Source organism: Chelonia mydas, chromosome 4, assembly GCF_015237465.2.
Source record: "Chelonia mydas isolate rCheMyd1 chromosome 4, rCheMyd1.pri.v2, whole genome shotgun sequence".
In the NCBI taxonomy this organism is placed as follows: domain Eukaryota; kingdom Metazoa; phylum Chordata; order Testudines; family Cheloniidae; genus Chelonia; species Chelonia mydas.
Window position 1 is genome coordinate 11,681,227 of NC_057852.1, and position 22,058 is coordinate 11,703,284.

Consider the following 22,058-nt stretch of genomic DNA (forward strand, 5'->3'; position numbering starts at 1 on the left):
GCATTGTAACCAAACAGACTGAGTGCTGACGCTGCCCGGGGCGTGTGTGACAACGGCAGTACAGTGACTGGGGTGCACCGCAGGCCAGATCGTTCCTGTGCCGGTGCAGGGAGAGAGGGCCTGGGTCATGCCTCCCTGCTCAGAGTCTGGGGCCACTGCACCCTCTGCCACAGCCTGCCCTAGGGTGCATCCAGCCTTGCCCCTTCCTGCCCCAGGGCATCCCCCCACTCCACCTTGAGGCTCCTGCGGAGGTGTGCAGGCCCCTTGAGCCAGGGGCATTCCCGCCCGCTGGGCCCTTTGTGCCAGCCTGACAGGGGAAAAGGGGCCACAGAGCAATGATGGATTGAGCCCCACTGGTCTAGAAGAACTCAAACCATTACAACCACTGGCATTTGCAGAGAGGCCACGCATGGGTTCTACTGGCTAGGGGGAAAGGGAAGCTGATAGTGTCGTCGCTTTGGGAGTTAGGAACATCAGCCTGGCTGTGGACACTGAGTACCCAAACTATGCCCTGATGGTCTGGTCAGAGCCATTTACCAGCTGCCAAAGATGCACAGCTGGGGCCTGATCACCAAGAGAAATCCTCTCCCTGTTATGCCATATGGAGAAAAAGGAGAGGTGCAGAAGAAGGCAGATGGGGGACAAGGAGAAGGATGGCTGGGGGGAAATGGCAGCTAGTGGCCATCTGGCCATCTCTCTGTCTCATCCATCAATGGGGTCTCTTCATGCAACACGCTCAGTGGGAAGTGTCTACGGGGCACATGTTAGTGCAGCCAGGGAACAAAGGGCAGCAGAGCAGACCCAGATGGTTGGCAGTGCCGCTGTGGCAGAGTTACAAAGGGATCTCACTAAACTGGGTGACTGGGCAACGAATGGCCAGATGAAATTCAGTGTTGATAAAGGCAAAGGAATGTGCATTGGAAAACATAATCCCACTGAACATGCAAAATGATGGACTCAAAATGAGCTGTTACTGCTCAAGAAAGAGATCTTGGCGTTATCGTGGATAGTTCTCTGAGAACATCTGTTCCATGTGCAGTGACAGTCAAATGTTAGGCGCCATTAGCAAAGGGATAGATAATGAAACAGAAAATAATAATAATGCAGCTGCATAAACCCATGGTACGCCCACACCTCGAATACTGCGTGCAGTTCTGGTCACCCTGTCTCCAAAAAGATATATTAGAATAGGAAGAGGTACAGAGAAGGGCCACAGAAATGACTGGGGGGATGGAACAGCTTCCATATGAGAGATTAATAAGACTGGGACTCTTCAGTTTAGAAGAGAGGCAGCTAAGGGGAGATACGACAGAGGTCTATACAAGCATGACTGGTGTAGAGAACGTGATAAGGAAGTGCTATTTACTCCTGCTCACAACAGAAAAACCAGGAGTCACCCGATGAACTTAACAGGCAGTAGGTTTAAAACAAACATAAGGAATGCATGGTCACACAAGGCACACTCAACCGGTGGCACTTGTTGCCAGGGGATGTTGTGAAGGCCAAAACTAGAATGAGGTTCAAAAAAGAACTAGATAAATTCATGGAGGATAGGAGGAAATGTCTCTTAGCCAGGATGGGCAGAGACGCAACCCCATTCTCTGGATGGCCCTAAACCTCTGACTGCCAGAAGCTGGACTAGACAACAGGGGATGGATCACTTGATAAGTGCCCCGGTCAGTTCCATTCCCTGTGAAGCACCTGGCACTGGCCAGTCAGAAGACAGGACACTGGGCTAGATGGCCCAGTGGTCTGACCCAGTATGGCCGCTCTTATGTGCCTGTGAGAACCCTACGGGTCTGGGTAGGGCATTTCAGTGTTTGTGGTCCCAGATTGGATTGCATTTCTTTGTAAAAATGCATTCTTTTTTTTCCATATTTTTCCTTGTGGCAGGGCAGAGTTAAGGTTCTTCAGGTGCCCTCACTGTGCGTTTCTTATCTTAACAAGTTCGGATTTCTTTTAAGTGTACTCTTAATGTGAATTACCTGGGTTTATAACACTTGCGTTGGGGGTAATTATAGAATCCCTGTAATTTTTTTACCGTTAAATTACTGATACATAATCTCAACATAACTCCATTTTAAGGTTGTTTTTTTGTGAGTTTCCTTCGTTTGGTAAAAATTATTTAAAATGTCATATGCGAATACTACATGAGAGACCCAAAGAGCAGGCTGCCATGTGATATTTCTAATTATCTGAAGATAGATATAGACGCCCTTAAACCATAGTTTAAATGTTAACTTCAAAGGACAGATTCACCAGTACACCAGACCAGCACAAAGAAGCTGGAGTGCGCCAGTCACGTAGGGTGAGTTTATAGCTGCTTTGCATCACTGGAGCAGCCAAGGCACACGGGAGAATCCAGCCCTAATTTGCACCTGAACTATTGTTTCGAGGGCTGTGTTAGTGAGATGGCACCATGTGAAGGGGGCAGGGGCAGCCCAGTGCCTGAGTCCCATTGTCTGTGCTTTAAAGGGTCCCGCTTTGCTTGTGTCTGAGCGCACAGGGGAGCCAAGGCAGCAGTGCTATGAGAAACCTTTCAGGAACTGATATCTGGGCCAGCAGGTAGCCACAGAAAAGCAGTTGGGCCAAATAATCTCCCAATGAAGCTTCTGGACGTACGTCCAGTCGCCATCCTATCCCTGAGTCATTACAGACAATAGTGATGCTGAATGCAGATTAGCTGCCGAGGAAGAATGGTGACTGGTTGAGTCACCTGGGATGTCAAAATGGCCTCACATAAGAGTTACCTGAGCTATAGGGCCTATCTGTAGCCTGTAGAATAATAGCAATTAGAGACAACTACCATTAATGACTTAGCTCAATTTCTTCCAATATAGCCTATGTGCAAGATCATCATTAACTTTACCTATACCAAGAGTCTGAAGACTATATGTGCTAGTCTGTTGTTAAGATCATCTGGGAGAAAGAAAAGTCTGACAGATGCGAAATTTTTTTTAAGGGCCCAGTGTTTAATTAATTTTAACTCACATTTGATCCTCCTCAGCTGCATGATTCTCACCAGCCCTAGACCCTTCCGAACATGGGGGTCTTGACTTTCCCCAGCCACAGGGACCTTGCCAGCCTAAGAACCTCCCCAGCCACAAGGGTCTCACCAACCCTAGGCCTTCCCCAGTCCCAGGGGCCTGGCCAGCCTCAGACCTTCCCCAGATGCTTGAGCCTCGCCAGCCCTAAACCCTCCCCAGCCACGGGGGCCTGCCCCCTCCTCGACCTTTCCCAGCCATGTGGGTCTCACCAACTCAAGACTCTCCCCAGCGGCAAGAACCTTGCCAGCCCTAGCCCCTCCTCAGCTGCATGGGCCTCACCAGCCCCACGGAGGTGACAGCTAAGGGTTTTTCTCAGCACTCACAGGGTATTTCAGCTGAGATGTGGCATGGGGAGAGCCTAGGTCCCAAGCCCTCATTGTCCAGTGTGTGCTGGCCTGGCAGCTTCCATCACATTTTATGCTCTGCAGGAAGCTGGATCTCTCCAAGGAGTCACAGGAGCTGTCCTCCTCCTGGTCCCATCCCAGACCATTTCCAACACAGGCTCTCTTGGGAGAGAAGCCCTAGGGAACTGCTGGCACGCAGTATTCAGACATAGCAGGTACTGTCAGGGATGAGAGGGCCAGATCCTCAGCTGGTGTAAATCAGACAAATAATTGACATCAGTGGAGCTATGCTGATTTACGCCCGCTGAGGTTCTGGGGGACAGTGTAGGAGCATGCCAGGAAGGCTCAGTACAAGCCCTTTAAGGCTGTTCTGCCCTCTTGCATATCTGACAGGAACACCAGACTTGCAAACCTGCTGCAATTGCTAGATAATTCCCTTGTTGCAGAAGCTGCCTCTTTTAATTTACTGTTTTCCTAGGGTTAGTTGTGAGCCTTCAGTTTACTGATCTGTGTAGATGCTACAGGAACTACACAGCTGTGAATGATTTAACAGCATCATAAATTATTTGTGGGGTAACAACCATGGAAAAAGCTGCTTACCCCAAAAAGATAAATAACAGTAGGGAAGCTGATACCAAGTTTAAGATTCTGATTAAATTGTGGGATTTATTACTCCCAGGGCTTGCATTACTTACACATACTGAACTTTATGGGAGGTTTATTTACAGCTAATGCTTAGGACCTGATTCATTCATGAGGTTTTTTCCATAAAAAGAAGCCCACTCAATTTTTCTGCGAGTGGCAGCCGATCAGAAACAGCAAGGAAGTGTGGTCCCACTCAGAACTTACTAGTGAGTGTTCCCTGGTCAGAAACCACGATAATCTTTCAACACGGGGAGGAAAAAAAAAAAAAGCTTGAAAAAATGACTTCACTGTTAGCTGCTTTTTTGTGGTACCAGTGCAGTGTAACCTGCAGGAACTGCTGCCTATAGGCCCAGGAGTAACATGCGATGCTGCCCACACTTTGCCCGGTTCCTGGATGGACGGAGCACTTTCCTTTTCGTGGATACCAAAGGCAGAGTTTCACGGGCTTAGCACCCACACGGGGACCAGGTTTTCCAAAGAGCTCAGCACCCAGAAGCTCCCACGGTGGTAGACAGGGACAAATTCGCAGAAGAGCTCTGCATCTCGGGAGCCAAGCTCTTTGGAGAATCTGGCCCTGACTGTGGATGCTGAATACTTCTGAAAGTCTGGTCCTAAGTGCAAATAAAGACTTGATTGCTTGTGCTCCCCATCTGTCTGTATCCACCTGCTCCTCTGGTCTTATACTTTGATTGTAAACTCCTTTTTGTTCTGTGGTTGTAGAGCACCTAGCCTGATCTGCACCTGAAGCTTCTAGGTGCTACCACAAGGCCACTAAATAAGTGACACGACTGTATCATAGTGCCTACATACAAGGAGGCAGAGTGGACATTGTGCAGGCAGCCTGAATGTCGGCATTTCCAGATTCTCACGTGTTTCTTTTGCTAGCCTTGTGTAGGGTGGCCAGATGTCCCCATTTTATAGGGGACATCTGGCCACCCTACACAAGGCTAGCAAAAGAAACAGTTTTGTTTACAGTTTACATTTTATAGGGACAGTCCCAATTTTTGGGTCTTTTTCTTATAGAGGCTCCTATTACCCCCCACCCCCGTCCCAATTTTTCACATTTGCTGTCTGGTCACCCTAGCCTTGTGTAGGCTGCTCTACTGAACGTTTCCTACACGCACACATAGACTGAAGTCCATCTAATTAGAAGAAAGAGGGAGAAGAACATCTCGCGTACCTGGGCTGAGTCAGAAACAACAAATCTGAACCATCAAAGGCAGAAGGTGATGAGAAATTCCAGTCTCATTTCTTTAAATTAATTAAATTAAAAAAACAAAACAAAAATGAACCACTAAAAAGGACAAACAAACAAGTGTCTGAGTTCAGGGAGATGCACAGATGCTTTGCAGCGAGCCGCCTGCTTCCCTGCATTTACCACCAGCACAGCCGGAACGGGATGATTACTTTTGGAAGCTCTCCCATTCAGGCAATGCTGATTTTCCGGGTGACAGTACTCCCCTTGGTTGCACCTTCCGCTCGCACACCCAAAGCAGCCCCCGCACTCAGCTCGCAGAAGAGAACATGCACAGCGAGTGGCCCGCTCCCTAGGGTATCAGCACTGTGTGTTGGATGTGCGTTTACAGCCTGGCAGTGAGGTCAGTGCAGCCCTCCCGAGGTGGGTGCTGCAGGGTAAGCTGCAGGAGCACCCTGTGGCTGGTAACGGCTTTGGTTGGGCTTTATTTCTGGGTGAGCCAAACATCCCTTGGAAAGATGAGCTGAAGAAAATCCTGACTGGTCGGGTCGTTGTCAGACTGATTGGCTCGACAATGGCCTTTTAGCAACCAACAAGGTTTGAAAATGCTGTAGGGAGAGCCCCTTCGTTCAAAGCCTTCTAGCTTTCCCCACGCCGCCCCCCTGCTTTCCAACCCACCCCTCCCACCAGCTTGTGCTAGCTGAACAGTGGTGCGAGCAAGCTGCAGTTCAGAGCTGTTCCAGCCTCATTCCTCCACTAAAAGGAAAAGGAGTACTTGTGGCACCTTAGAGACTAACCAGACTAGACTAACCTCCACTAGAAATCATCGGTACCCTGTGACCCTTCATCATCACAACGGCCAAGCCTTGCGCAGCTCCCCGTCTGACGCTGTATGCAAATTAGTTGATGAGTTAATTTGCAAATACTTTGCGTATTACAATAAACTTCAGCTTAATGTTTTTTGGAAGTGATGTGGATTTATTGTTGGTTAAAGGTCCTGCTTCGACAGCTCGGGTCTGTTTAACTAGAGGGCTGTTCCCCCACCTGCTGCCCTGCCAACCTGCCCAGCTCTGAGCTGTTGGGGTGAAAGGGGCCATTCATCCTCCATGGCCCAGACAGTTCTTGGCCTCTCTCATGAGCCTTCCTATGCTGAGCACTGAGTTTGTGACGTGAGAGCTGGAATTGGGGCCCACCACACTCAGCTCATCTAGGGGCCACCAGCCATCCATCAGATAGGAATGACTTTTAATCACTGCTGAGCTGGGCTGGTTTCATACGTGGAGCCACACGTGAAAGGGTTTATTATTTGAAGGAGTACTTGTGGCACCTTAGAGACTAACCAATTTATTTGAGCATAAGCTTGAGCTGTAGCTCACGAAAGCTTATGCTCAAATAAATTGGTTAGTCTCTAAGGTGCCACAAGTACTCCTTTTCTTTTTGCGAATACAGACTAACACGGCTGCTACTCTGAAACCAGTTTATTATTTGAGTAGTTCAGTATGACGGGTGAGCAGGAAATAAGGTAAGGGACCACTGACTGAATGGTGCGGATAAAAAGTGAGTGCCATCCATCCTGTGCACCGAATGACGTGGGGAAAAACCAGCGTGTGCTAATGTCATTACAGACAATATCATAATGCATAAGTACCCAGGAGCTGGGCTGAGCTTACCTGGGCTGCCTTGATTCTGGCATTTCCTAACTCTGGAGTGTCAACTTTGCAACCTTAATGGTCTTTTTTTGGATGCAACATATAGACACTGAACAAGCAGACAGCTCCTGCTGCTTGGGTTCCATCATACCACGATAACTGCTATGAAAATGCCATTGACAAGTGGATAGCTACTGCCAGCAAAATGTTCACATGCCTGAATAAAAACGGTTTGAACCGTACCTCAGAGGACATGACAACTAAACCCAGGTTATACACAATGCTCATTGTACCCTCATTACCTTACGGCTGTGAAACATTGATACTGACAAAGCATCTGGAGCAAAAGCTGCAGACATTTGAACTGCACCATGTCCTAGTTGTGACAAGTCTCGATAGACTAAGAGAGGACAACACCCCTAGAAGACTGAAAGTGCAGCGTGTGCCTACAGTCACCAAAAGATACCAACTACAATTGTTTGCCCATGTTGCTAGAATGACCCCCTACCAACTGTCTAAACTGTTCTCTATGGAAGAATGCATGGAGAGAGAGGCTGCAGGTACCCACAGAGACAGTGGGATAACAGTATCTAAAACCACCCAGGCAAGTCCCCAAGAGGCGCAATGGTGGTTCACAACTGACGTGGATGGAATCTGCTCCTAACCTCAACCCTACCCAAACCCGGCTTGGAGGCTGTTATCTTCTATATGTGGACTGCCTCTGGAGGAAGGCACAATGTGGTCTAACAGTCAAGAAATCCACCTTCCCGAGAGACGGGAGCTATGTTGGTGGGAGAAACTCTTCCAACGACATAGCGCTGTCTACACACAGGGTTAGGTCGGTATAATATGTCGCTCAGGGCTGTGAATTTTTCACACCTCTGAGTAATGTAGTTATATCAATATAAGTCTGTAGTGTAGACCTGGCCTTAGTTAATTCAATGGCAAAAAACGATACTAATGCAGAGTTCAGGTCGCTCCCTTGCAGAACTTATACTTAGTGTTCTGTAAAAATTCCACACCGGTGAGCGACCTAACCCTGAGTGCAGACAGCGCTGTGTCAGCGGTCCTACGGCGTCAGGAGAGTGCTCTCCCGTCGGCTTCGAGCGTCTTCATTAAAGCCCTACAGCAGTGCAGCTGCCCTGTTTTAAGGGCAGCCTTGCCCTGAGCTGAGCAAAACACAAACTTCTGGACACCAGGAAATGCAAAGGTAAGGTTGCCCATCCTACCCTAACCTCTGCCCTCTTTCCGCACTGCCCCACTACGCCCCGTTAACACAGACGTCTTTACTCTGCCAGCCCCACAGCTCAATGGCCAGTTAGCAACTCTTGGCAGTGCACGTATCACTTTCCCCTCAGCAGTCAACGTACCTGTGCTGTGAATTCCCAACCTGCACCCTATGTATCTTTGGAAACACCACATCTGCCCGAAGATCAGGGAGTAGCCACTCTCCCCACCCCCACCCCAGCTTCCCCAGGGGCTAGTAAAATATAAAAGGTCCCAAACAACCAATCCAATGCTTGCCTACGACCCATCCACATTGCCCACCCCTTCACAGCCACAGCACCTCTCCCTGTCTGCTCTGTCCGTGTCTGCCCCCACAAAGTCTTCTGTCTCCAAGAATGTTGGCTGGACGGGCTGCTGACTATTCTGCTGTGCCCACGGTCAATACACTATAGCGTAACAGAGACAACTGGTAGCAAGCAAACACGAATTATTACATGTTTACTGCACAGATCCACAACTGGCACCATTTTGACTTATCTCACAGCTACAGTTTGCTCTCTAGATCGCAGCAAAAAAACACTTCGCTGCTTTTCAGAAAAGTTTCTGTGTTTTCAGGGCTTAGCTATCTGGAGCCCTGGCTCAAATGATATCAAATGTGGCTTGCTAACCCTACCCTGCACTCCCACAAGCTACCCCAGATTCCAAGAAAATCAGTGCACATTTTAGAGCATTGTCCTTTAAACAGGAAGGAGGGAAAGGGCTTCTCTCCACACCCATTGCAGCAGGAATGAGAACACCCCATGGAGGCAAATACACCCTGAAACAAAAGCATGAGACATGTGAACTGCTCCATTCAGCTCAGTGGGTGGTCCCATCCCCCTTCTGAGTGTTTTAGAGCCTCTGCTATGCATAGGACAAGCCGGTTCTCAGCTCTGCACCCAAAGGGGCAGGATTTCCCCAGATTCTGGCTCAGGTGGAGAGTCCGACTCCTGGCATAGCATGGGGACAGTGAGAGGGGTCAGACACCCACATGGGGTATATCCCAGCTCATACGAGGGGGCATGGACACCCCAAGAAGAGCAAGAGCCCCCCCTCCAGATCTGGGCACCCACATGGGAGGGGCTAACAGTTGCCCCTGCCCCATATCTTCCCCAGACCACTCACCCTCACATTTCTCTTCCCACTGTCCCGCTTGCTGCACTTTCCCTCACCCTAAGCCTTCCTCACCTGAGCCCCAACCCTATCTCCCTTCCTCCCATCCCCATGTATCCCCCTCCCAAGCCCCCTCCTCTCACCGCAGCCCTGAACCCCTCTCCCTCTATTCCCCCCCACTCATCTGCCACCTAATTATACCTCCTCTCCCAGGAACCATTCACACATCTAATCCCCCCCACCCCCCGCCCCCGAAAGACTCTGAATACATTCCTTCAAAACAAAATTGCCACTCATGACGCAGGTCCACACTACAGACCTACATCGGTAGAACTACGTCGCTCCGGGGGGTGGATTTTTCACCCCCCTGTGCAACGGAGTTCTACTGACCTAACCCCCCATGCAATGAACAGTCTTGTTTATGCTTTGGATCCACGTGAACGGTGCTGAGCCACAATGCCTGTGCCCTTGGCCTGTGGTTACCCTTCCGTACAAATGCACTGTGATAATCAAAGAGTGCCTGACTGCAACCTTCAGCCACTCCTTTAATGAGTAAAAAGCATGTGTGTGTCTGTGGGGTGGACTGATGGGGCCAAGGCCTGACTGGTAGTTGGAAAAGAGACATGGGTGAGGTCACGCTAAAGCAGGATCCAGGAAGCAGCTGCAGCGTGGAGGAAGCAGGTGGGCCAGTGAGCAGAGAGTCAGCAGCCAGCTGCCTAGGGGAAGCGAGAGCATACAGGGGACGGAGCACCTCTGGGGGATGTGGATCAGGATCCGCCATTGGGAAACTCTGCATTACTACCAGAACAAATGTTCCCTGGATCCTTTAGGGCTGCAGCCTGTGAGCTGCTCTTTGGGATTGGCAGGAAAGCCATGTCATTTCAATCAGAGTGACCGACGCCTTCTCTCTTCACCTCTCCACTTCTGCTGCCCTTTCCCTCCCGGGGGCTCTTAGGCACAGCTGCTCACCTGCATAAATATCTCGCACTGCTAAAAAGGAAGGAGCTGACAATTTATGTCTCACCCCAAGGTGACTAGGTCCTCCGTAGACAGAGTGTAGCTGGTTCATGTATGGAGGAACAGCCCTCCTCAGTTGGTGTACCAGAGAGTGCCTGCTTTAATGCATGTTTTTATCTCCTCCACGCTCCCCACTGGCAGGGTGACCTGATTTCATTTCCCCTACCACTTACAAAGCTGGTGTGTGCACTCACGGCCATTGCTCGAGCATTTATAAAACATCTCTTGCATTTTTCATGCACACCCCACTTATAAGAATGCTCCAGTTCTATGAACAGCTCCCCAGCGTAGCAGCCTCGGCCTCGAGTTTTCAGGAGTTGCAGTTTTCATGTATTTAATTAGGGCTGGATTTTCTCACGCCCTAATGAAGCCACACGAACCAGCCCTGCCTGGTCACACTGCAGCTCAGGAGAGCATAGTCTGCTGTGGGCTCCATAACTCCACTGCCTGTAAGCAAGTGGGCAGGGAAATGCATGAGTGGGGGGATACATAGCTCTGCATCCCCTGTCACCACGTGCTAGCCGGCAGAACTTGCTGGGTGTGCCGGGGAAATAAAGTGTACCCCATGAAAGAATGAGGAATCTTTCTCCCTGCCCTCTGACCAGAGGGGCTCGGGGATAGAATTGCTCTATGGCCCAGCGGCTGCTTGGAGCCCCCCCGGGGCAGCGCAGCTACACTGAAAGCTCAGTCCAGCCCTTTAAGAACATAGGTCTTGGCTCATAAAGAAGTGATGAAAATTGATGCTGCCCAATGTTTTAGGGGCGGCTTCTGGGTGCTCACAAACATCTGCCTCCTCGAGCCATGCCAGGGAGGGAGATCACGGAAAAGCGCCCCACCAGCATGACCCGAGTGAGCTCTGGGCACCAGCCCTGTGCTAGGATGTGGCTGCAGGGCTGTCGTTATTGTTGAGAAGAGTTTCCCAGGCATGCAGGGTGGCTGGGTGCCTGGCCACCTTTGGATGTCACTGGGCGTTGGATCCCATTGGTGCCTTTGATTCGCACAAGGCCTGGAAGAGAGCATGAGGAGAAGTGCTGACTGGGCCATCGAGCTGCCGCTGATGGTGGGGTAAAGGGCAGAGTCCCACTTTGGGAGCAGGTGGGGTAGAACGAGGGCCAGCTGTGGAGGGCTTTGTCAGGCAGGGCAGGAAGTGAGGTTTGATGTGGTGGAGGAGGGGAGCCAATGGAGGGACTCAAAAGGTATGATGTAGTCAGAAAGCAGGTTAGGCGATAGTGAGACGGCCAGAGAGGAGTCCAGCAGCAAGATGATCAGAGCTTGGACCAGAGAGTTGGCCAGGAGGGCAGGGGGGAAGGTCCAATCTCAGAGAGGCTGTGCCGGGAGAAGCAACAGGACCAAGCATGGCCTGGCTGTGCTGGTCAAAGGAGAGGTCTGAGTCAGAGATAACGCGAAGGTTGTGGGTTATCTCTGGGTGCGGTTGATGACATCACGATCAGACGGGAAGTGTGACGGGAGGCTTCAAGGGAAGGATCCGGAGGTTGGTTTGACCATGTTAAGTTTCGGTGATGACTGGACACCCCGGAGGAGATGTCAGAGAGACAGGCCCAGGGTTTGGTTGGGATGGAAGGTCCCACACGGAGAGGCAGATCTGTGAGTCGTCGGCATAGCGCCGGTCATGAGAGCCGTGGCTGAGGCTGAGATCACCCACAGAAAGGCATAGAGAGAAGAGGTGAGGGCTGAGGATGTGCCAGTATTCAGTGCCTTTGCCCTACACTCCTATAATCATGCCAGTGAGCGAGTCCCTCCTCACCATACTCTCCATGTCTGGTGCCATGCTTTATCACTCCCAAGCCGAAGTGAGAGCCTAGTGCTTTGGGGGAATAAGGGGAGTGAGTTCAGCATGGTAAGTTTCGATTTCCATTGTGAATACACTGACAATGGAACCGCTGTGTGTTGTATCTGCAGCTGCTGCCATTGTAGCCTACAGGGTCTCCCCTTCCACACCCACACAATGCTTGAGCCAGATAAGGAGGAGAAAGAAGAGGACTTGTCATGACATGTTCAGTGAGAGCCTTCCAGCCAATGCTGCATCAGAGATTGCGCCCAGGGCCTGGAGGATCACCCTTGCAGACAGCTTGGACAAGGATAGAGTGGAGAGGAGAAAGGTGCAAAAAAAGAGGGTGGCATGCAGCAAGAGGTGCTTGCGCTTCTCAGAGAGCAAACAGAGATGCTGCAAACTCTGGTAGAGCTGCAGCCCATAGAGAACGCTATATCCGGACCTCCCTATACCCCGCTCAGCATTCCACATGGCATCAGGGGTCGGTGCACTACCCTTACCACTCCACCTGGGGGGCCATTAAAGAAAACAAAGGCTTGACGTACACTGACTTGTGAAAGCCATGGTTGGTGTAAGTGTACGTGAAGTGGAGTGTTCTTTCCTCTTCATAAGCTCTGTTCCATTAATTTATTACATTTTAAATGGTTGTTTTAATTGCCTGAGTTCATGTTACAGAATAAAATTCTATATTTTGGACATAATTAATCTTGGTTAGTTCACATGTTGGCTGGTGCTGAACACCCACCGGCAGCCCCCATCAGCTCCCCCCCAATGCCCCCGTGCTTCCCGCACCTTCGCGGCATTCAGGAGGCTTCGGGGGGGGGGGGGAGATGACACAGAACTGGGTGGGAAGAGGCGGGGTGGGAGTGGAGCAGGGGCAGGATGAGGCAGGGCAGGGGTGTGGCCTTGGGGGAAAGGGTGGAGTGGGGGCAGGGCCTGGGGCAGAGCCTGGGGTCGAGCAGCCCCCGGCCCTTTGGAAAGTTGGCACTGGTGGTTAACACACATTTCAAGGGACCATTCAAGGTGAAGTGGCCTGCTAACACCCCTCCAGTCATAGGGAGGAAAGGAAGGTAGGAGGGGGAGGAAGCAGCTGGAGAGAAGGCGGTTAGTGGGTTATAGGTTGTTGTAATAAGCCATAAATTTGGTATCTCTATTCAGTCCATGATTTTTAGGGTCTAGCAAAATTATGAATAGGAGTGTGATTCGTTATCGATTTTGTTATACCAGTGCAACCCCTTGTGCACTATCCTGGTACATCTCATTCCCTTCCCAAACTGGAATAAACTGTACTGGTGTGAGTGCCTTTAACGCAGCAGCAGTGCACCCATGCTAGGGATTTTTGGTCACTTCAGCTATACCCCTACAATTAATGTTGCAAAACTTTCTCGGGTAGACAAGCTCTAAGATACTTCTCCCCGACCTGAGCTCCAAACTAGCAGCCTGAGGCTAGGTAGCCTTAGCCACTCCCCGCCGTTCACCCAATTTCCTCCTCCTGCGCCTCTTCCTCACTCCAGGCTGGGGTTGGGGGAAAACAAACTTTCTTCTCAGTTGACACTTTGTGTTTCAGTCAGGACCGAGAGGCTCAGCCCCTCTCGTGCACAGTGAGGAGCGGAAGGCTGGCCTACAGGTTCCAGTGCTGGCCTGCAGCTTGAGAGACTTTGGTTCAGTTCTCTGCCCTGTCCCAGATCTCTGTGCGACGGTAGGCCAATCCCTGTCTCTCTTCGTGCCTCAGTTCCCCATCTACCCAGTGGGGATCGCAGCTCTGCCCTGCCTCACAGGAGGATACAGACATTAAAGATTGTGAGGGGGCTCCGGCACTCTGGTGATGGAGTGGATAAATACCGTGGACAGATAGTTATGCTACAGACACCAGCCTCTTCCCGATGCGGGGGCTGAGGTGGGCCATACAGACATTTGGGGGGCTGTGCCCCCCAAGGTCCTGCCCCTCTCAGTGACCTGCTCCTGTGGTAAGTACTGGCCCCACCTTCTCCTCTCCCCCCCTCAAGGCCCCGCCCCCCAGCCAGGTTGGAGGCCAGAAGCCGGAGCTGGCCAGTGACGGGCACTGGTTGCTCACAGCTGGTAAGAGTTGCCTGGGTGGGGGGACCCGGGGCCGGCAGAGCCCTCAGGGAGCAGCGACTGCAGAGGGCAGGGCCCAAGAGCCCAGGCCAGAGCGGATCAGTCCAGGCTGCTGTGGAGAGCCCCAGACCATCCACTTGCCCTGGGCCATGCGCTCCAGCAAGTGGGGACATGGGCCAGGGGCTGCTCTCGGGCCCCCCGGCCTCCTGCCACAAGCTTACTTCTTTGATGCTGCTGGAGCTGGGCACCCGGCCAGGAGCCGCCACTTTCTCCGCTCTGCCTTCAGAGCTGGGCAGCTGGAGAGCAGCGGCTGCTATGGGGTGTGTGTGGCTAAGGCAAATTTTGGGGTGACGATAGCCCCCACAAGCCCTCTTCCCCCCCAGCGCTGCCCCTGGCTGCAGATCTCTGAGTACTGCAGCAGCCTGCAAAATATGAGCCATTTGTCTTAACTACCCGGGAATTGGAACAACTCGATGTAGATTTTATTAGCTTCCCTTGCTTCCCCCTTCCTGCCAGAATCCTTCAGCAGCTCCCCCAGCCTGGTGGGGGCTGCCTGCTGCCCATCCCCCTCCCATCTTTGGCAATGGCCCTGAAATTTTCGCTGCACCTTTGTCCCTTGTCTTGTTCCAGACTATTTTCCCGCTCCCACTCCAAGCCAAAACAGCAGAACCAGTCAACAGCAATACCCCCCCCCCCCCCACCGCCCCCGAAACCAAGGAGGAGCAAAGCCTGCCGGGGAAGCCTTTGAATGACACAGGAGATTAAGAGTTTACACTGTTGACTTTAAAGTAAGATAAACAGTGAAAACTTGGCAAGTGCTAACATAAACAACTCCCTCTCCCGCCACTCATTCCTAAGGCCAGAGCTCATTGCTAGGGGAAAGCACACGCCAAATAGGGCACTCTAACCTTCCCAAAGGGGCTTTAGCTTGACGCAGAGCCGAGGGACTCCAGCTATACAGTGGAATACAGAATGGGCCGCACAGCACAGTGGGAGCTGAAAATACTTGGAAAGTGTTGTCTCTTCTGGTGCTTTCTTCCCTTTCCATCAAAGTCATAGTATGGGGAGAAAACAAAGGGTTGGGTGTTTCCACCATAGGATGAAAATGTTTCGGGTGAAACTGTGCCCTGCGCAGTGCCAGCATGAGGCCCAGGTGCCCTCTAGGCCCCACGTATGTCTTCCCTGCAGGGCTTGCGCTGCTCTCCGCAAGAGGGAGGTTCACTATAAATGAGCTACAAACGAACCTGTCTGTCCAGGTGAAAATGCCTTCCTTGCATCTGTGCTGGCAGTTACACTGTTCTTCACACTGATTCAGAGGGATCCAGAACAGCAGCAGGTCATTTCCTACATCAGGGCTCCATGAGAGGCACTGGGCTATGTCTAACGTCGACACAGTTTGGACCAATTAATTTTTGACTGGAGCCAGGATATGGGGCCTACAAGATGCTCTGTTGTAATCTCTTGCTAGCTCACACGTGACTGAGTCGATTATGACGAATTGCATCACTGTTGGGACTTGTTCACACGGTTTGAGGAAATGAAAATGAGTGATCACAATTCTGCACATGCTCTTGATAAAATGCAGATTAAAAACATGCATCAAAATGTCACTGAAGCTTTTGTGAAAAAGGACAGATGGTTCTATTCTGAAATCTTACTGAAACCAGGTTTGGAACACGGAAATTCCTTGCCGACCTGCATTTCCTTTTACCAGCCAGCTCTCCGGACAGCACCACTCACTGCTGCTGTCGTTTGGTTACACTTGGTCACAGTTAGTGTCCCAACCTGTGGATTTTACATGGTGAAATGGGGCCCTTTCACGATTACGTGCTGTGGGGCAGAGGGCAGAAAAGGGAAAAGAATCTGCTCCAACTAATTCCCGGATGCAGGTGAGGTTCTCCAGACTGTGCTGTACGGGTGCTCACATTCGATGGGCGTAATGATCCCTCCTGGCCTTTACATCTACGGCTATTCCAGGATCACTGCACCACTGCATGCTGTTCACAACGCTGACTTTCATGTTAACCCCAAGATTTATCTAACTCTTTTCCCCCCACAAACGCTGGCTTTTAGAGCATCACAGACGAAACACCCCCTGCCATCGTTCTTTAGGCCTTGCTGAGTTGCACTCTTCAGGCCCAAACTAAAACCTGGGGTTCACATGCCCTTCAACTTTAGGGATAGAGAGTGAGGGAGACAGGAACTGAATCCAACCCCTGGTTGGGCAGAGCCTGAGCTCTGGATTCCAAACCTCACCCCTCCTGAATGTTTGCTCTTTACAAAAGGGTTGTTTGAGAGAGGAGAATGGGGAAATCTGAACGCTTTGGTTCCATCTGCTCAGCACACTGTATTCACCAGGGATTTGTAATGCCTTTTGAAAATTAGGTTTTATTCATTAATCTAGCAGTATAACTCATTTTCCGTCCCCGTCCCTAAAGTAATTTGTAGGTATTTTTGTTGCACCAACAAATTCCAATCAGCTGACAGATCCTTTGGGAAAAACCTAAAGTGTTACATAAAAATCATTCCTGGGGGGTCATCTTTTGTTTTTCATTCACTTGGTCTCTTCCTAATGTAGCCCCAACTCTGGGAATTTCTTCGTTGTTTCAAGCAGATTCCATTTGTTTTCCACATAAGCTGCTCCTTAAAATATGATCTACTTGAGAGGAGAGGATGAAGCTTACACTTGGATTTCTTTTTGCATAATTTAATATTCCTTTTAGTGAATTTTAATTCCCTTTTAAAAGATTTTGCTTCACTGCACTTGTAAAAAGTAACCAAAGTACTTCCAGACAGTAGGAATTTGCAGTCATAGTAGGTTTTTAACTATTGCTTGCTTGATTGCAAAAATACTGCAGAGCTGGCAGTTGTCTCTAGTAAACAAGGTGCTGTTTTTGCAGAAAAAGTAAGTTTATTAAACCCCTTTTCCCACTCCGAGTACCAGCTGCATGGAACTCTGGGGAAAATGCCCCCCAAAGTCTCATGCACATGCTGTGAGGGTAAAATTACTGCAGAAGGCAAGCACAAGGCCTTGGCATAGTGGGCACTGTTAGATTGTTTATTATTTGCTCTGCACTAATAACAGGACTTCTGTCCCCCAAAGAGTGGTGGCTCTCAGCCCAGAGGCTATGTCACCTCTACGATTCTGTCCGGGCAGTCTGAGGGACACACTTTCTTAGCCTGACTGTCTGCCCCTTGATCTTCCTTAGCTGTTTTCCTCCTTCTCCTTTGTCTGTAACTGAGTTCAGCTGTCAGTGAAGAAGCCAAGAGACAGCACTCCTCATTCTCTAGTGTCAGAGATTTCTGAGTCTGCAGAGAGCCTGGAACAGTAGCTCTGAGCTGTGAACTGCCCCATTCAACTTGATGAGTGTTAATTCAGATGCCACTACAAATGCTAATAGGATTAACAATTTCCCTGATCATTGCAGCATGTGAGAAAGGAGACGGTCATGTTATGCAGCTGTGCACAATCTATTTGGAGCGAGCACTCATTCTGGGGCCAGAACTGGTTGGCCTCGGAGAAACCCTCATTTTTTTGTTTCCTCAATCAAGAAGAAGCCAGGCCCAAGGGCCACCTGTGTCCCTACAGTGGAGTGGCCAGGCCCAAGGATGTCACAGGACATCTGAGCCCCAGGAGGGGTGGCCTGACCCGAAGAGAACAGTGGACATCAGAGAGTACACATGATTGTAATTTGAACATCTGCACAATCTATCTACTGACAGCAGCGTCTCATGCTGGCATCTAGAGAGGGTGGAACTTGGTGGGTGGACTTGGAAGAGTTCCATTTCCTGCTTCCCCCAATTTGACCCCTGGATTCATCTAATATAAGGAAAGAAGCAAAAAACACAAACCCATCTGACTTCAGATGTTGTTTGTGAAAAAAACCCAGAGGCCAGATCTTTCCATGGTAAAGGGGCAACGAAGGTGTCAGCTGTGGGTGTTTGGTTTTTGTTTTGCACGTCACCATTAACCACTTGCAAAGTGCATGAAAAATAATGTCATGGTGTCTACATTCAGTTTGCAATATTTGTATTTTGCTGAGGGAGTATATGTGAATAACAGCCAGTGCAGAATCATAGAATTGTAGGGCTAGACGGCACCTTGAGAGGTGATCTAGTCCAGCCCCCTGCTCCAAGGCAGAATCAAGTACATCTAAACAGTCCCTGACAGGTGTTTATCCAACCTGTTCTTAAAAATCTCCAATGAGGGGAATTCTACAACCTCCCTTGGAAGCCTGTTCCAGCATTTAACTAGCCTTATAGTCAGAAAGTTTTTCCTAATATCTAACCTCAATCTCCCTTGCTGCAGATTATGCTCATTACTTCTCCTGCCTTCAGTGGACATGGCGACCAATTGATCACCATCCTCTTTATAGCAGCCCTCAGCATATTTTAAGACTGTTATCAGGTTCCCATTTCAGTCTCCTTTTCTCAAGATTAAACATGCCCAGTTTTTTAACCTTTCCTCACAAGTCAGGTTTTCTAAACCTTTTATCATTTTTGTTGCTCTCCTCTGGACTTTCTCCAGTTTGTCCACATCTTTCCTTAGGTGTGGCACCCTGAATTGGACACAGCACTCCAGCTGAGGCCTCACCAGTACCAAGTAGAGTGGGACAATTACCTCCTGTGCTTTACATACAACATTCCTGTTAATATGCTCCAGAATGATATCAGCCTTTTTCACAACTGCATCACATTGTTGGCTCATATTCAATCTGTGATCCACTATAAACTCCAGATCCTTTTCAGCAGTACTACTGCCTCGCTAACTATTCCCCGTTTTGTAGTTGTACATTTGATTCTTCCTTTCTAAGTTTAACACTTTGCACTTGTCTTTATTGACTTTCATCTTGTAGAATTCAGACCAATTCTCCTGGCCTCCAAAGTGCGAGCAACCCAGCTTGGGGTCATCTGCAAAGACTCTCCACTCCATTACTCAAGTCATTAAAGAAAATGTTGAACCAGACCCCGGCCAGGCCCTACTAGATATGCACCCTCCAATTTGAGAGCGAGCCATTGATAACTACTTGCTGAGTATGGTTTTTCAACCAGTTGTGCATACGCCTTATAATAATTTCATCTGCACCACATTTCTCTATTAGGAGAGTGTCATGTGGGACTATCTCAAAAGACTTACTAAAATAAAGATATAGCACATCTACTGCTTCCACCCCTCCATAAACCAGTAAACCCTGTCAAAGAAGGAAATTAGGTTGGTCTGACATGATTTCCTCTTGACAAATCCATGCTGGCTATTCCTTAGAACCCTATTATCCTCTAGGTGCTTGAAATGGATTGTTAAATAATTTGTTCCAGTATCTTTCCAGGTGCAAGGGGACTATTGTCCCCTTACTAAAACTCAGTGGGGGTGTTTTGGTTGGATAGTTCCCAGTACCAAAAGAAAGGGGAAGGGTCGGTGGGAAATCAGGACCCTGAGACGGGCAGTCCCCAGGGGTAATGGGGAGAGGCCAGTGGTCCAGGTCAGCCTGATTGACAGTGCGGGCAGCTAATCAGGGAGTCAGGAGGCAAGGATGGGTCCTGTCCTGTGTGTGAGCTGGAATTGCCTGGGTCAGACAGAGTGGGGCTGAGCTTGGGAGCAGAGCTGTGCCAGCCAGAGGGGCCAGAAAAGCAGCCCAGGAAGCTGGTCAGAGCTGGGAGCAGAGTCACAGAAGCAGCCTGCAGAGCAGACCCTTTGCTGGGAGCAGGGCTGCAGCCTCAGAGCCAGAGACACAGCCCAGGGAGAGCAGATCCTGTGCTGGGCGCAGGGCTGCAGCCACAGAGCCAGAGGGGCCAGAGAAGCAGCCCAGGGGGCTGGAGGCAGAGCAGCAGCATCAGTGCTGAGGCAGAGTGGAGCCGGAGCTGGAGCAGTCTGGAGCCGGGTGTGGTGAGCAACGGGGGCCAGCTAAGGGGGGGCCCTGGGCAAAGGGCCTAGCGCAGAGAGACACTCCCAGCCGAGGGTCCTTGCAGGCCAGACTGGGAAGGGGATCTTAAACCGACGGGGGGCTGAAGCTGGGAAGAAGGGTCCCACTGCCCAAAGCCCAGAGGTGTGTGGCCACCACCAGAGCAAGTGTCCAACCCGCAGCATCCCTGCAGCACAGCCAGGGCCGGAGCAGGAGGCCTGGGACTTACAAGGAACAGACCGTGAACTGCCCGGACAGTCCAGAGACGCTGTTTGTGATGTTCCCTGCCACAGAGCGGGGTGATGTGTTTCCTTTAACCTTTCCCATTTTCCCTTATTCTTTTTTAAATTAATTGTTGATTAAATAACTTGCATTTAAATTGTATGTAACTATCAGTGGGTGAGGGAAGTGTCCAGTACAGAGAGAGCACCCTGGAGTGGGGACACCCTAGCCCCTGCCCTAGGTGACCACAGCAGGGTTGGGGGTCGAGCCCCCCAGGAATCCTGGGCCCAGCCTCGTCGGGGTTACGAGGACACTGCCAGACAGGAGAGTGGAAGGAGAGTCCTTAAGGGCAGGGAGGCCTCTGGGTAAAGGAAGTGGGAGCGAGGGCTCAGATCCTTTCACTAGCCCATCTCACCGGGGTCATGCAGAAGCCTGGAAAGTTCCCCACTATAACGGGACCATTCCCCCGCTTACCCAGGTATCAAAGTTAGGCTGACTGGTTTATAAATCACTGGGTCTTCTTTGGCCCCCCTTTTAAAGACAGCTACAGTAAAAGCTGTTTTATCTGGCATGTTGGGAGAATGGGGGGTGCTGGTAAGTAAAAAATGCCAGTTAACTAAGAGGGAGGGAGTTTGGGTGCGGGAGGGGGTGCAGGGCACAGGCTCTGGGAGAGAATTTGGTGCAGGAAGGAGTGCGGGGTTGGGGGTTGGATGCGGGAGGGGGGTGCCGGATCCCGCGGGCGCTCACCTTGGGCGGCTCCACACAAGCGCAACCTGTCCCAGCTGCTCCTAGGCAGAGGTGTGGCCGGCAGCTCTGTGCGCTGCCTCCACCCGCAGGCGCCGCCCCCCGCAGCTCCCATTGGCAACTGCTCCCAACCAATGGGAGCTGCGGAGCTAGCGCTCGGGGCGGGGTGGGGGCAGCATGCGAAACCGCTTGCCGCACCTCTACCTAGGAGCAGTCAGGACATGTGGCCACTTGCGGGGAGCCGCCCAAGGTGAGCGCCCCCCAGCTCCAGCACCCCCATGCCATGCCCCAATCCACTGCCCCGAGCCCCCTCCCGCACCCAAACTCCCTCCCAGAGCCTGCACCCCCACCCCAAACCCCTGCTGGCCCTGTGCCAACCAGACTATAAACCAGAATTTCAATGAAGATCAGACATACCCATTTATAGAGCTTTCTGGTTGGTGAAGTGCCAGATAAAACAACTTTTACTGTACTGTGTTTGCCCTTCTCCAGTCCTCTTGGACCTTACCCGTCTTCCATGAGTTCTTGAACATAATCTCTAATGGTTCCGAGGTCGCTTCAGTCAGTAACTTGGAGTGAATTTCATCAGGCCCTGCAGACTTGAATACATCTAACTTATCTAAATATTCTTTAACCTGTTCTTTCTTTATTCTACCTTCTGTTCCTTCCCCCTTGTTGTTAATATGAAGCGTGTTAAGTATCTGGTCACAATTAACCTTCTTTTAGTGAAGACTGAAGAAAAATTGACATTAAACGCCTCAGCCTTTTTGGTGTTGTCTGTTATTAGCTCTCCTTCCCCACTAAGTAGAGGACCTAGGCTTTCCTTTGTCTTTCTCTTGCTCCTAAGCTATTGAAAGAACCTCTTCTCATTGCCTTTTTTGTCCTTTGCTAGCTATTACTCATTTTGCACTTTCGTCTTTCTGATTTTGTCCCTACATACTTAAGGATGCCATGTACTCATCCTTACAATTTGGCCATGTTTCCACTTTTTGTAGGATTCCTTTTCGATTTTCAGTCCTTAAAAGAGCTCCTGATGGAGCCATATTGG

General features: G+C 50.4%; 1 protein-coding gene across 5 annotated transcripts in view; it reads right to left on the reverse strand.

The window, feature by feature from the left end:
- Positions 1-22,058, reverse strand: part of RBPMS (RNA binding protein, mRNA processing factor) — a 175,353-nt gene that overhangs the window by 38,313 nt on the left and 114,982 nt on the right. The gene's annotated exons all lie outside the window — the stretch shown is intronic.